Source organism: Myotis davidii, unplaced genomic scaffold (genome assembly GCF_000327345.1).
Source record: "Myotis davidii unplaced genomic scaffold, ASM32734v1 scaffold10221, whole genome shotgun sequence".
NCBI classification, from domain to species: Eukaryota; Metazoa; Chordata; class Mammalia; order Chiroptera; family Vespertilionidae; genus Myotis; species Myotis davidii.
In genome coordinates this window covers 1-14,297 of record NW_006291080.1, presented here as the reverse complement: position 1 = coordinate 14,297, position 14,297 = coordinate 1, and the positions used below count along the sequence as shown (strand labels likewise).

Sequence of the window (14,297 nt, the reverse complement as noted above, 5' to 3'; positions counted from 1 at the left end):
GTGCGACCTAACATAATCCAAGTATTAACAGGATCTGCAGATGGAGAGGTTCTGATTCCAAGAATTAATTTGTCCCCATCTGACCGTGGCCTCCCATTTAAATTAATTTGAAGACAGTTTCCCATGATGCCAGCATTTGTGATGACTATTAATAAATCACAAGGACAAACTCTAGACTGAGAAGTAATGTTCCTACCTGAACCCGTTTTCAGACATGGTCAGTTATATGTTGCTTTCTCTCGAGTTCGAAGAGCGTGTGACATTGAAGTTAAAGTTCTAAATACTTTATCACAAGGGAAATTAGTTAAGCACTCTGAAAGTGTTTTCACTCTTAATGTGGTATACAGAGAGATATTAGGATAAGTTTAATCACTTTATCAGTCATTGTCTGCATCACTGTTGTTTTTATATCATGTTTTTGTTGTTTTCATATGTTTTATATCATGCCTCTGTTATATCCTTTTGTTACTGTTTATTTATTAATAAATTTATATATTATTTTCATATACATTTTACTAATTTCCTTTCATCTCTCACACTTCTATTATAGAGAAAGGGCAAATAGCAATATTAAAATATTTCTGCTAATTAATTCCCTTTTAATGTGCATGAATTTCATACACCGAGCCACTAGTAGTAAATAAAATTGAATTAAATTCCAGTAGTAGCCACTAAAGTTAGACAAAAAAAGATAAAGAAAATTGGAGAATCAGTGGAGTCCCATATTAATTTATAGAAGTCAATTCCTTTGATGTATAAAAATCACAATTAGAAAATACAAGGGACGGAAGAGCCCAACTTATAATGGAAATTAAAAAACTAAAACACTTTGGAAAGAACTTACCATAAAATGTTAACAAGAAAACTGTAAAACATTCCTAAGGGACACAATAACCTTGAATTAATAAAATTTATACCTTGCCCCGTCTGGTTTGGCTTAGTGGATGGAGTGTCGGTCTGGGAACTGAAGGGTCCTGGGTTTGATTCTGTTCAAGAGCACGTACCTTGGTTGCAGGCTTCTCCCCAGCTCAGGCCCTGGTTGGACCTTGCGCGGGAGGCAACCAATTGATGTGTTTCTCTCACATCAATGTTTCTCTCTGTCTTTCCCTCTCTCTTCCACTCTTTAAAACTCAGTGGAGCCCTAACCAGTTTGGCTCAGTGGATAGAGCGTCAGCCTGCAGACTGAAAGGTCCCAGGTTCGATTCCGGTCAAGGGCATGTACCTTGGTTGCGGGCACATTCCCAGTAGGAGGTGTGCAGGAGGCAGCTGATTGATGTTTCTCTCTCATCAATGTTTCTAACTCTCTATTTCTCTCGCTTCTTCTCTGTAAAAAAATCAATAAAATATTTTTTAAAAAAACTAAATGGAAAAATATCCGCAGGTTAGGATTTTTAAAAATTTATTAATGAATATAAAAAATAAAATTTATACCATGTAATTGAATAGAAAGTCATCCCAAAAACATCTTTAATGTCAGTTTCCCTGAAGTTGTTATTCTCCATGAATTGTTTATTCTCCATAAATTTTATCTAGTCCCAGTAAATATACCAATGGTTATGTTGTGGGAGGCTGCCCTGTGGTAGGATGTTTAACAGCATCCCTGGACTCTGCCCATTGAATGCCAGTGGTACCCCAAGTATGACAACCAAAATTTTCTCATCACTCTTTAATGTCTATTGCAAACTCACCCTAGTTGAGCACCACTGATATATGCTAATCTCCAATATCTACTAACTAATGAAATGCATTACATCATGATGCATGAGAAAAAGAAACTGATGTGTCTTCAGTGGCTATGAAAATGGGTTTTATCTAATCATCATGTTGATTTACCAGTAAAATCATATGACTAATTGACTTATGTCTATATATCTTACCAACAGAAGACTGGTTTGCTACAGGGGCATTAGCCTCAAACCAGAACGACACCCACTGGGTTTTATTGCAGATAGGATGTGGGAAATTGTGTAGACATTGGAAAAAATGTATGATAAAAAATCCATACCCAATGGCATTAGACTATTCGGTCTGATGCTATTACCACCTTAAGAGATGTTAGATGTCTCTGAAGAGTTATTCTATCATGTAAAATGCCTTAAGAAAATTTCACCATAGGAATTTTTCTGTTTTCAAAATTATACACCTGGGTATCATTCCTTAAATAAGGAATTAGCAAAAAAATTCATCAATGAATGGAGAGTCTTAGGGATCTCATTCCCCAATACCCATCAGCTGGCCACACCCCTGTGTCCCAAGATAATTAGTCTATCACGGACCTCACAAACCTTCTGGTTCTCCCTCATTAAGTTTAGTGTCCTCGCCATTCAGCTGTCCACCTCTCAGATCTGGATAAAATCTGTTGCCCACTCTTGGATTTTATTGATTGTGGGCTGTTATTTTCTTTCTATCTCCCATCCCAGCATTGTAATGCCTTCTACATGAGCTTTTGAGGATAATTTTCACAAGGAGAGATTGAGTCACACCACCTTGAACCAACCTCCAAAGATAAGCACTATAATCAGTTCCCCAGAGCCTTTGGCTGCTCTGGTTTTGAACTTGGATGTTTTCAACTATAGTGGAAAATGTATTTCACTCCAACATTACCCGTAGAAATGAAAAGAGAGAAATGACATTAGTGTTCAGAGAGAACAAATCTACCCGTGAATGAATGAAGATGGAAAATTATGTGAGAGTTGCCCTAGCCAGTTTGGCTCAGTGGATAGAGTGTCAGCCTGCGGACTGAGGGTCCCAGATTCAATTCTGGTCAAGGGCACATGCCTGGGTTGCAGGCTCAATCCCCAGTGATGGGTGTGCAGGAGGCAGCTGATCAATGATTCTCTCTCATCATTGATGTTTCTGTCTCTCTCCCTCTCCTTTCCTCTATTAAATCAATAAAAAATATATGCATTTTTTAAAAGAAAATTATGTGAGAGTCCACATTAAATCAACGTCATCAGTACTAAAACATAAAATCCTGAATGGCTTTCACCATTTCCTTAAGAGCAAAATTGCAAAAAGTGACATTAGCAACCATTCTAGAAGAATGAAACAGGAATCCTTTACTAGTACTAGTAAAAATAAATCCATTGTTTTTCCTTAAAATAGCATGCAAGTGTATTATGTTCATTTTTTCAATAATGAAGCAATGTGCCCTTCTGTTAATGTTCTGTGACTTTATGAACCTGGTAGAACTGATTACATTTTATCCCTTTAAATGTCAAGTACATAAGTCAAGGCCTCCTAGGCCCCTCTGCCTAGAGCCAAACACCTGGGGCCAGCAGTGTGGGAACCTGAGGCTCCCCAGGCCTCAGAGAGCAGGGGGCATTTTGTGAGGTTATAGTGTGCAGGTGGCACTGGCCTGGCATGTGCAGGATCCAGTGCACAGATGGTCCTCATATGCCAACACCCCACGTGCTGTCCTTGCACCCTGATGCCCACTTACCACCTAGCCCTTGTCGATCTAGCCCTATCTGCTCTGCATCTCCAAAAAACAGGAATGATTGGGAACCGAATAGCCCCTGGTGACCCCCACCCCACTACCCTGTAATCATGGGCAGCTACCTGGAAAGGTACCTAAGCACCAATTCATATAATAGGGTTCTTCCACACCACAGTTTCTCCAGCTTGGCACTGTTAACATTTGGGGCCAGATAATTGTTGGGTGCTGTCCTCTGCATTGGTTTTAGCAGAGTCCCTGGTCTCTAACCTCTAGGTGCCAGAAGCATACCCACATTGTGAAAATGTCATTGTCAAATATTGGGAGGAAGGGAGGGAGGGAGGGAGGGAGGAAGGAAGGGAGGAAGACATTGGTGGAGAACCGCTGAGGGAAAGTGACCTCTACTGGCAGAAACAGTCAAGCTTGTTCTCCCAAAATGGTGTGTTTAAAACATTCCCAAGATATAGACAGAAATGAACAAAATGAAGTTCATGCTTGGCCAAGGTATTGTCCCCAGTTTTGTAGAAAGCTGTAGCATATGAATTATTCATGATTTTGCCCTTATTAATAATCACACAATGTAAAGATTTTTTAAAATGAGCTACTCATTTAAGCTCTGCAGGTAGCTAAAAATTAAAAAGTACAATAGCAACAAATGCCGGTAAAGATGCAGAGAATTGGAATCCCAGGCAGTGCAGGGGGTGTCTGGGTCCAGCCATTCTGGAAGTGTTTCCTGGAACAGAATGTGGCTACCAGCAGTTCTCTTACAGAGAGAGAGAGAAAGAGAGAGAACTATATCGGTGAGACTCTTCTCTGTCAAACTCTTTCTCAGAGCTGAGAACTGGAACAACCTCGATGTCCATCAGTAGGGGAATGAATAGATATGTGTATATTGTCTCAAAATCCATGCCCCTCGCCCAGACCACATCCAAAATGTTTAATATGGAACAGTTTTTGCAACCATAGTATAAGTCCTTGGTTTAGATTTAATGGGGCATTTTTTAAGGCTGTCATCTCTTTTCATAGTCTAAAACAGAGTGCTTAGTACAAGAACTTCGAGGGCAGATTACATGATGTAGGGAAGTGAGAGAAAGAAATATTTGGTTGCCTAACCAGCTCAGTGGTTGGGCGTTGACCTATGAGCCAGGAGATCACAGTTTGATTCCTGTCTAGGGCATATACCAGGCTTGTGGGCCCAATCCCCAGTGTGGGGCGTTCAGGAGGCAGCCAATCCATAATTCTCTCTTATCATTGATGTTTCTATCTCTTTCTTCCTCTCCCTTCCTTCTGAAATAAATAAAAATATTTTTTAAAATGTCTCCAGGCATTGCCAAATATCTCCTGAAGGACAAAAATCACCTCCAGTGGAAATCTGCTGAACTAGAGCTACTTATTTTTTTAATAAAAGGATAAATCTCAAAACTACACTTATTGAATGAAAAGGATGGGAGGTGTAATGTTATATGTAGCACATGCCATTTTTATAAATTAAACACCATGTAATACTGCTGGCGTAAGAGAGGAGGCCAGGAGCCAAGGAAGTGGTCATTTGAACACTTGCCTATGATTTTCTTCCCACCTAATATCTCTTTAAATACTGCTCAAACATGAATTTTGTGGTATTTGTCTTTAGAGGCAGAAAATAGCTGTATTCTCCCTTGGAGCTTGATTTCTAAAGGGGTGGGGACAGACGATAACCAAGTAAATAAATGTACACACTGCCAGGTGGGAGAAATGCTGTAAGAAAAATAAAACAGGAAGAGGAATGCATACACTCCATCAGTTCTTCCCTGTGTCCTCCTCACCATGAAACTACACTGTCCCTTACCATGAATTCAAGTTCTTTAATTATATTTAATGTTTCCGTTGGGACACAACTCATTGGGTTTAGAGGCTTTCTTTAGTATATACAGGTTGAAAAGGGAAACTTGGCAGATGCCACCTGATCCAAAGCATCAAGTTCAACATCACCAGTGATGTGATGTGGACATGATGCACCCTGACACCAGATGTGTAGAAAGCTACTTTACCTCTGTGATTCTCTTCTCCGAAAATCCTTAGATTGGTAAATCATGAGAAACCCTCAGGCAATATTAAATTGTGAACTCTGGAGTCCATAGTATTGATCCAGCATTAATTTCTTAGTTGTGATGACTGCATTGCTTCAGCAAGATAATAGCATTAAAAGAAGCTGGGTGAAGAGTCTAGAGCAGGGTTTCTCAATCTCAGCACTTTGACATTTGGGACCTGTCCTCATGTTGGCAGCTGTCCTGTTCCTTGTAGGAAGTTTTGATCATTCCTGGCCTCTACCAACTATATTACAATACCACCTCTCTTTCATCATATTCCCTTACCTACCACAGTTTTAAAACCAACAATGTCCTCATATGTTTCCAAATGTCCTAGGATGAGGATGGGACACAGAATTGTCCCAGTTGAAACCATTATTAGACAGGAACTCTCTGTACAACTCTTAAAATCTAAAATTATTCTAAATTAAAACATATGTATATGTCCATATAAATTAATATATAGATATATTTTAGCAAGAGCTAAAGAGTAATTGAAAAACTTGTCTGGGTACAATATAATGAACTATAGATATGACATAAATGTTTACTAAAAACTAACACTGATTAGGCAATATAGTTAGGGATGGTTAGGAAGATTTCCTACTGCAAGGGCATTTAGATTCCATGACCCTGCTCATAAGTGCCAGATGCAGGTGTTTAGTGCCACTAAGACCCTTGAAGACCAAAGTCACAGTGTCCTGAGGGCACCAAAAGATGAGAAACCCAAGTGGAAGCCAATAAGTCCTGAAGTCAGAATCTGCTCACAGGACTCCATGCCCTGTCTGAGAATAGACTCAGGCCAGTGGGGAGGGCAAAGGGCACCTTTGTCAGAAGGGTTGCTCATCCCTGCCCAGATTTGAACTTCATTGCCTCCAAGCAAAGAGCATCCCTGGTGAGGGTCACTAGGGAGACTTTCAAAGATGTTGTCATCTGCCACACAAAACTTCTCTGGGCTCTGGGACATGAGGTCAAGGCCCAAATCTGCCCTACACTGTGAGCCCTGGTATTCTTGGCCTGTGGCCAATGTGGGCACTCAGTAACTGAAAAGAAGGGGAGGATGAATGAATTGCAAAATGGAGTAATGAACTCTCTTGTTTCTACTCACTGTGTACATTATTCTAAGAGAGACAAAGAGAAAGTAAATTGGGTCAGGACTGCAAAAATAAAAAAGGGGTAAAGGAAAGGAGGAAGATTGTTTCCTCAGAACTTTACCCACTCAGAGATATTCAGACAACATAGTAACACAAATAACTGTGTAGTATACAAAGATTCCTGAACATAGTGTATATAGGGGTAGCTAAGAGGAAATGTAAATGTGAGGAAAGTTGGTGCTAAAATGGAAGTAACATGAAGACTGATTGTATAGACCAGTGGTCGGCAAACTGCAGCTCACGAGCCACATGTGGCTCTTTGGCCCCTTGAGTGTGCCTCTTCCACAAAATACCGACTTCTGCTCATGGGCCACAAAGTTTCAATCGCACTGTACATGCGCGCCTGCATGTGGTATTTTATGAAAGAGCCACACTCAAGGGGTCAAAGAGCCGCATGTGGCTCGCGAGCCGCAGTTTGCCAACCACTGGTATAGACTTTAGTGGTTAACAACCAAAGACACAAATTCCTTCCATAAATAGATTGTGTATAAATAAGGTGACTTCTTCCCTGATCTTTCTTCCAAATGGGACCATACTGAAGTGCCTCTAAGGCAGTGGTTCTCAACCTTCTGGCCCTTTAAATACAATTCCTTATGTTGTGACCCAACCATAAAATTATTTTCGTTGCTACTTCATAACTGTAATGTTGCTACTGTTAGGAATCATCATGTAAATATCTGATATGCAGGATGGTCTTAGGCGGCCCCTGTGAAAGGGGTCGTTCGACCCCCAAAGGGGTCGCGACCAACAGGTTGAGAACCATTGCTCTAAGGTTTGCCCAAGTGGATAAATTAATCAACCAACACTTACTGACCTAAATATGTCCTTTAAAGAGTGTTTTAATGTAATAAACTGAGATGCCATTAGCACAGCTAAATAGAAACTCTACATTTTCAGACTGTAAATATAGATGGGTCTGATGGAATTCTTTAAATTTACTTCAATAATCATTTTGACCAATAAGTTTTTACCAAGAAATGATTTTGATGCGTACATAAGTGGCTTCTTTCAGCAAATCACTAAAAAGGTACAAGTGCCCAATGCCTTTCCTCAAGTGTGGGGAGCCCTGGACTGAAGGTGATTCTCCAAGAATTGGCTCCATTGCCATTTCTCATCAATGGCGCCAGACAGGGCCAAGTGCATCCAAGGGGTCTAAGAATCAGGCTCTTGTTTCTGGAAATCAAAAGGACTAAATAGGAGCTGGGATGCTGTCTTACAAGCACAAGGCTGTTAATCCCCTTACCATGGATACAACAGCACGTTGTTCCTTGTTTAGATCACAAGACTTTTCCTTGAATAGGCACAGGAGGAAAGCCATTTGTGCCCTACACCATTAACTCAGAAAGAAAATGTCATGCCTGAGTTAGACTTCTACCTCTCTTGCAAAAAAATAAATTATTCTAAAAAAAACCCACATTGGGTAATCTTGGGAAATAATCTAAACTTAGATTATATTTTCTATAGAAACTACTTTCAACATTATAATATGCCTGTGACTTGCAACTAATAGATAAGTAAGTCCTAGAGATTTAGTGCACAGTATAGTGATGATGGACAATAATACTATATTGTAAATATCAAATTTGCTAACAGACTAGGTCTTAAGTATTCTCATCACACACAAAAAAAATTATGTGACATGATGGAGGTGTTAGCTAATGCTACAATGGCAATCATATTGCAATATATAAATGTATCAAATTAATATGTTGTACACCTTAAACTTACACAATATTTATATAAAATACATTTCAATTTTTAAAATTCCCGGTGAAACAGTTTTAATAAATCTGGCCTAAATCCTATTTTTAAAACTTAAAAATTGCTTGGCCTGCATGGCTCAGTGGTTGAGCATAGAACTATGAACCAGGAGGTCACCGTTCGATTCTCATTCAGGGCACATGCCCAGGTTGTGGGCTCGATCCCCAGTGTGGGACCTGCAAGAGGCAGCTGATCAATTGTTCTTTCTCATCACTGATGTTTCTATCTCTCTCTTCCTCTCTGAAATCAATAAAAATATTTTTAAAAAACTACTTGAAAACATCTGTTTGCCATCCTCAATCAAAGTCCCATGAAAACCTCAGGTAACCTGACCTAATTTAACTAGAGCCTTCTTTCCACAGAATTTTTCATCCATGTCCTTTCTGATTAAAAAAAAAGAAAGAAAGCAAAGGGGGTGGTAAGAGATCAAACAAAGGACGTGTATGCATGCAAATAAGCATAACCAAAGGACACAGACAGTAGGAGTGTGGGGACATGTGCTGGGGTGGGTGGGGGGAGCAGCTGGGGAGAGGTCAGTGGGGGAAAAAGGAGACATATATAATACTTTCAACAATAAATAATTAAAAATTTTTAAAGCAAATAATAAAACCATTTCCTAACAAAATTTGTAAATAATTACTTCAAAGGACTTGCCTCATTTTCATCACGTTTAATCTAGCTTCCTATAATCCTTGCCAGGGCCAGCTTTTTGGGCATAGGACCAGGGTGACACACAGGCCCCTGCCCTTAAAGTTCTGCTTTTGCCATGTTGAGATTCTTAATCATTTTTTAACAAGGCCTGCATTTTGGTTTTTCATGGGGTCCAGTCAATTACATAGCCCATTCTGATTTTTATATCTACAACTATAGAATAGCACAATGGGAATTCCATAGAGATTAATAATTTACGACACATGGTTTTTCCCAGTATGCTTCAAAGTAGTTCACATTATTTGATCTGATTAATGTTCATTATGAAAGATTAAGACCAATTCACTGTAAGGACTATCATTAAAAAAACAATTTGTCATTGAACTATTTCTAAGAGGTTTTCTCTTGCTAGATTGACACCCTTTGGGATCAGAGGTCATGGTCTTCTATGGGGGCTAGCAAACTTTTCTGTAAAGGGCCCACTAAATATTTCATGTCTTTCCTTGTCTCAGGAAAACAGCCATAGACCATAGGTGCCCAAATTACCATGGCTGTGTTCCAATGGGACTTTATGTGTGGACACTGAAATTTGAATTTCAGATACTTTTCAGGTGTCATGAATATTCTTCCTCTTTATTTTCTGACCATTTAAAAATGTAGAAGTCATCCTTTGTTTGTGAACTGCATAAAAGCGTGAATCAGGCTAGATTTGGTCTTATCCTTTATAGTAATTTCAGGGCTAGCACATAGTAGGTTTTCAGTAAGGTTACAGAATTCTCTGGATCCTACCACAGCAATGCGGTTCAACAGGCTGGCCTCAGTAGAGCACAATAAAGAAAGAGATCCATGTTTCCCTCACCATTGCCTTTGGGTGCTGTCAGCTCTTACTTCCTCACTCCTTGATGACATTTGGAGCAGATGGGTAACTTTCCTGTTGCTCTGGCTATTACAAAGTCTCTCCTCTCAGAGACAACTGTACTCTCTATGAGCAATTCTCCATCTGACGATCACTCAGAACACACAGTCACTGATGCGGCATGGGCCCCAACTCAGCATGGGCCCAGCTGTCAGCACCCAACCTGGCTGCAGGTGTATACACATTGGAACTCAGTCCCGCCCGAGTGCTGTGGGGAAAAGAGTGGAAATGCCACAGCCTCTCTCCGAATCCCCAGCCTTCTCTCCCATTGTCTGTCATTGGAGGTGATTAAGCTGATATAAGAGATACTATAGTATTAAGGACCAGGCAAAAAGTGGGATGAAAATGAGAGAATTGATTATTCTGTTTATTTCTTGACTATCGTTAGTGAGTTACTCTCTACATTTTCAATTCAGTGCATCTCAGTATCTTCAAGTTTTCTGTAATATTCATAAAATAAGCAATAATGGGGTAGGCAAAACAATAGACAGCAAATGTTCAAGATTTGAATTCCTGAAGCCATCCTAGAAATGGATGTCTGCTACTGTGTTGATAGGGTTGCTGTAATAAATACTGCAGACTAGATAGCTTAAACAAAAATGCACTTTCTCACCATTCTGGAGGATAGAAGTACAAGATCACGGTGTGGAGAGGGTTGATTTCTTCTGAGGACTCGCTCTTTGGCTAGTCAATGGCTTTCCTCTCTTCACATGTCTTCCCTCTCTGTACCTGTGTCCTAATCTTCTCTTCTTTTAAAGACACCATTCGTATTAGATTAGGGCCCATGTATAAGACCTCATTTTACATTAATTACCTCTTTAAAGACCATATCTCTAAATACAATTACATTCTGAGGTACTGGGGGCTAGGATTTCAACATGTGAATTTTGAGGGGACACAATTCATTCCATAACAGCTACTCTCCAGAATTTATTCTGCCCCACATTGGCGCCAAAAGATCTCTAAAAGGCAGAAGATTTCAAACCTGAGCCAGTTGCCAAGCATGTCTTCCATCCAGGGGCCACAAGGGATATGGCCACCTCTCTGCAGTTATCGTCAAGCTCATCTAGTATTCTGTTGCGCCCTTCCCCACAGGGGAAGTGTTTGTATAAAGATGAGGCCTCCTTGCCTGGCCAGTGTTACCCAGTGGTTGAGCATCGACCTATGAACCAGGAGGTCACAGTTCAATTCCCAGTCAGAACACAGGCCCAGGTTGCGGGCTTGATCCCCAGTGGGGGGCATGCAGGAGGCAGCTGATCAATGACTCTCTTCATTGATGTTTATATATCTCTCTCCCTCTCCCTCTCTGATATCAATAAAAATATATTACAAAAAAATAAGATGAAGCCTCCTTTATGGTAGGGCATGTGGAAGTCAGCTCAAGACTTTGCATTGCATTTTAAACACATCCTGATTCATTAGGCAACCTTGTCACTCAGCCACAACAGCAGTATTGCTGGGACTCACACTGTCTGGCAGCAGGACCAGCACGTCCCTCCATTCAGGACGTCCTGCCAAGTGCCAGCTCCTCCTGCCTGGAACGTTGCTCCCCTTACAGGCTTCTTGTTAATCCAGTCTCAGTTTAAATCACATCTCTTCAGAGAGGTCTACTTCTGATCACCCAACATAAGCAGCCCCCAACCCACCCTATTGTTTTCAAAGTAGTTCTCTTCCTTCGTAACACATGTTTACCACCATTCTCTCCACTGATCTATAGTCACAATGAAGAGCATTTCCTAAGGACAATCATTGTAGTCAACCATTGCCCAATTTGGGTTTGGAAAATGTTGTGTACCATATGAGTAGCAACAGCTACTCTGTGTCACTTACTTATTGCTGGTTTTTTTGTTTGTTTGTTTGTTTGGGGTTTTTTGTATGTGTGTGCAACTTTACACGTGTAAAGGTGTAAGTATGTAGACAGTAGTGGACCCATGGAATGAGCTGGGGAAAATTTAGCCTATGATATTTTCCATCAGCACCTCTCTCATAGCCATTCTATATAAATAGATTTCAGTGAAAGGGAAGCTTGCTTGTAATTTCAACATAGTTCCCTCATAGCCCTCCCACTCATCACTAGACAAAATCTGAAGCCACCACTGTGTTCGAAGTATTCTCACTGACTGAAAACCAGAGGGGCTGTCTCATATGTCTATTGGTCGTGGCTATTTTGCTCACAGGATGGATTTTAAAAACTAATTTACATTGTAGTGAAACAACTCTTCTGAGCATAAAGACTGGGTTTAGATAGGCTCTCTTTCACTACCTATAATAAATCCAGACATAAAAAGAATGACTTGCTGAAATACAAATAAAACCCAGATCTTCATTTTAGTGACTAACTTTGATATCCTCTTTCCTCAAAGTGACTTTCATAAATATAAGGGAAAATGAGTTTGAGTTTCATTCTCCCTTTCGTTCCTCTGACCTGCTTAAAGAGCTAAAGTGTAGAAAGATTTCATGTCTACAAACTTCAAAAAAGACCATTGTTGTTCAGGGTTAAATACAGACATTATTTACACAGGAAAGGCTTATTAACAGAATGCTGAGATGGAGATAAGCCTGCTCAAATGAATATGAAAATGACATGCTCAGTGAAGCAGATATAGATGAAGATGCTAGCCAGATCTACTTGGAGCCTGAGATTAAGTTGTTTTTCAGATGTTTGGGATAATTTTACTTGATCTTCTGTCTTTTCATTGCTTCCTCTTAATTCCAAGAGTGTAAACCAACTGGTGTTGGGTAGGAGTTGACTTTTCTTCACAAAACCAAAGCATCAAATGATTTAGATTAAAACAGGACTGACATAGTTCTAGATTAAGTATCCTGCCAATGGAACTACTTATCTTGCGTAAGTTTTAAAGGATTGAAAGCTAGAGCATTCAAAACATTTCAAAGAGATAGTCTCCATGCATAAAAGGAATGTAAATGTACAATTTACAAGATGATAAGGAAAGAGTTACTAAAGCTAAATATGCAATTTCACTCCTGGTAAATATCCGAGGAAAAGAAAGCATACAGGAACTACATTTAACCTTTTGGGAATATTTGGGACAGGAATGTTCATAGTAGTTTAGCTGCCTGCTGTGCATATACTTGACACATAATAGGTGCTCAATGAATGTGTGAAATTGAAAGGAACACATCTTTATATCTCACATGTGGCTTCACAAATCCAGCAACACATACTAGTTGCATATATTTATCCATCAGTTTGGATATCTACCATAAATACTTTAAGCAAAACCATTTTATTAATAATTTCCATTTGAATCCATTATTTAATAAAACATCAGAGTGAGGTCTTTGGAATAATTTATTCAAGCTTAAGATAATTATAAAGAAGGGCCCATTACTAAAGAAAGCACAGTGTTATTAGAAACTAAGTTTTAAAAATGAACACATAGATGCTCCACTAACTGTTTTATCTCCCAAGCTGGCCTGATACTAAGCTCACTGTAAAAGCATTTTCTTGCAGAGGGAATGGTTTTGGTCAATGCTAAGGTCTGGCAGTTGTATAAAATTAAAGCTAATGATACAGAACAGTGCCATCCAATGAAACTATCTGGAATGATGGAACGTTCTGTATCTGTGCTGTCCAATATGGCAGACATAGGTGGCTACTGAACACTTGAAAGAGCAGCATGTGATGGCAAAATGTGCCAAACAGAGCCTGCAAAATTATAATATTTAATGCAAGTGGAGTGACCAGAAAACAGAGCTACAAATACTTGGCCGCAAATATTCCCAAAAGGTTAAATTCAGTTACCATAGATGTTTTAATAATTTTATCCAAATTAATAGAACAGAGGCTTAACTTTCAAGCCTTCATTCAGTTGCAAATTTAGAAAAATAACTAGTTCTTTAAGTCAAAGACTTGCCAATCAGACAACAGAGAACTTAATCTATTTTTAAGTTTCAAGGTGACATACCTGATTCACAGAGTTCAACATGAGTAGTAGCCACCAGGAGAAAGAGTCCACAACACAGTTTCATGGTGGAAAGCTAAGGGCAAACAGAGAAAGGAAAATATAAAACAAACCCTGCCCTCCACTTAAAGCTGCCTTAGCCGTTCTATGACCCAGATTAGAATAGCAGAGAAACAAGCAAGCCATCAGCTAGAAGGTTTAATAATTAACCCCCATCACTTGGGTTAATACTTTGATAGAAGCAGCCCATCTCCTGTCAGTTATTTACAAAAACCTGTTTGGAAAACAAGTTAGTTGTGACTTGCAAACTCTAGCTTGAAAGAATGTTTCCCCTGCTGACTCAAAGTCAGAATTCTCCTGCCCTAGCCCCCCCTCCCCTCCCCC

General features: G+C 39.6%; 1 long non-coding RNA gene across 1 annotated transcript in view; it reads right to left on the bottom strand.

Moving 5' to 3' along the window:
• The window catches only part of LOC107183169, a 34,798-nt gene extending 20,720 nt beyond the window's left edge, over positions 1-14,078 (bottom strand). Inside the window, exons 1-2 of the long non-coding RNA XR_001513952.1 lie at positions 13,917-14,078; positions 10,601-10,736 (exon numbers count right to left, since the gene is read on the bottom strand). This is a non-coding gene — a long non-coding RNA (uncharacterized LOC107183169). The remainder of the gene's footprint in view (positions 1-10,600; positions 10,737-13,916) is intronic.
• Positions 14,079-14,297: the final 219 nt, after the last annotated feature.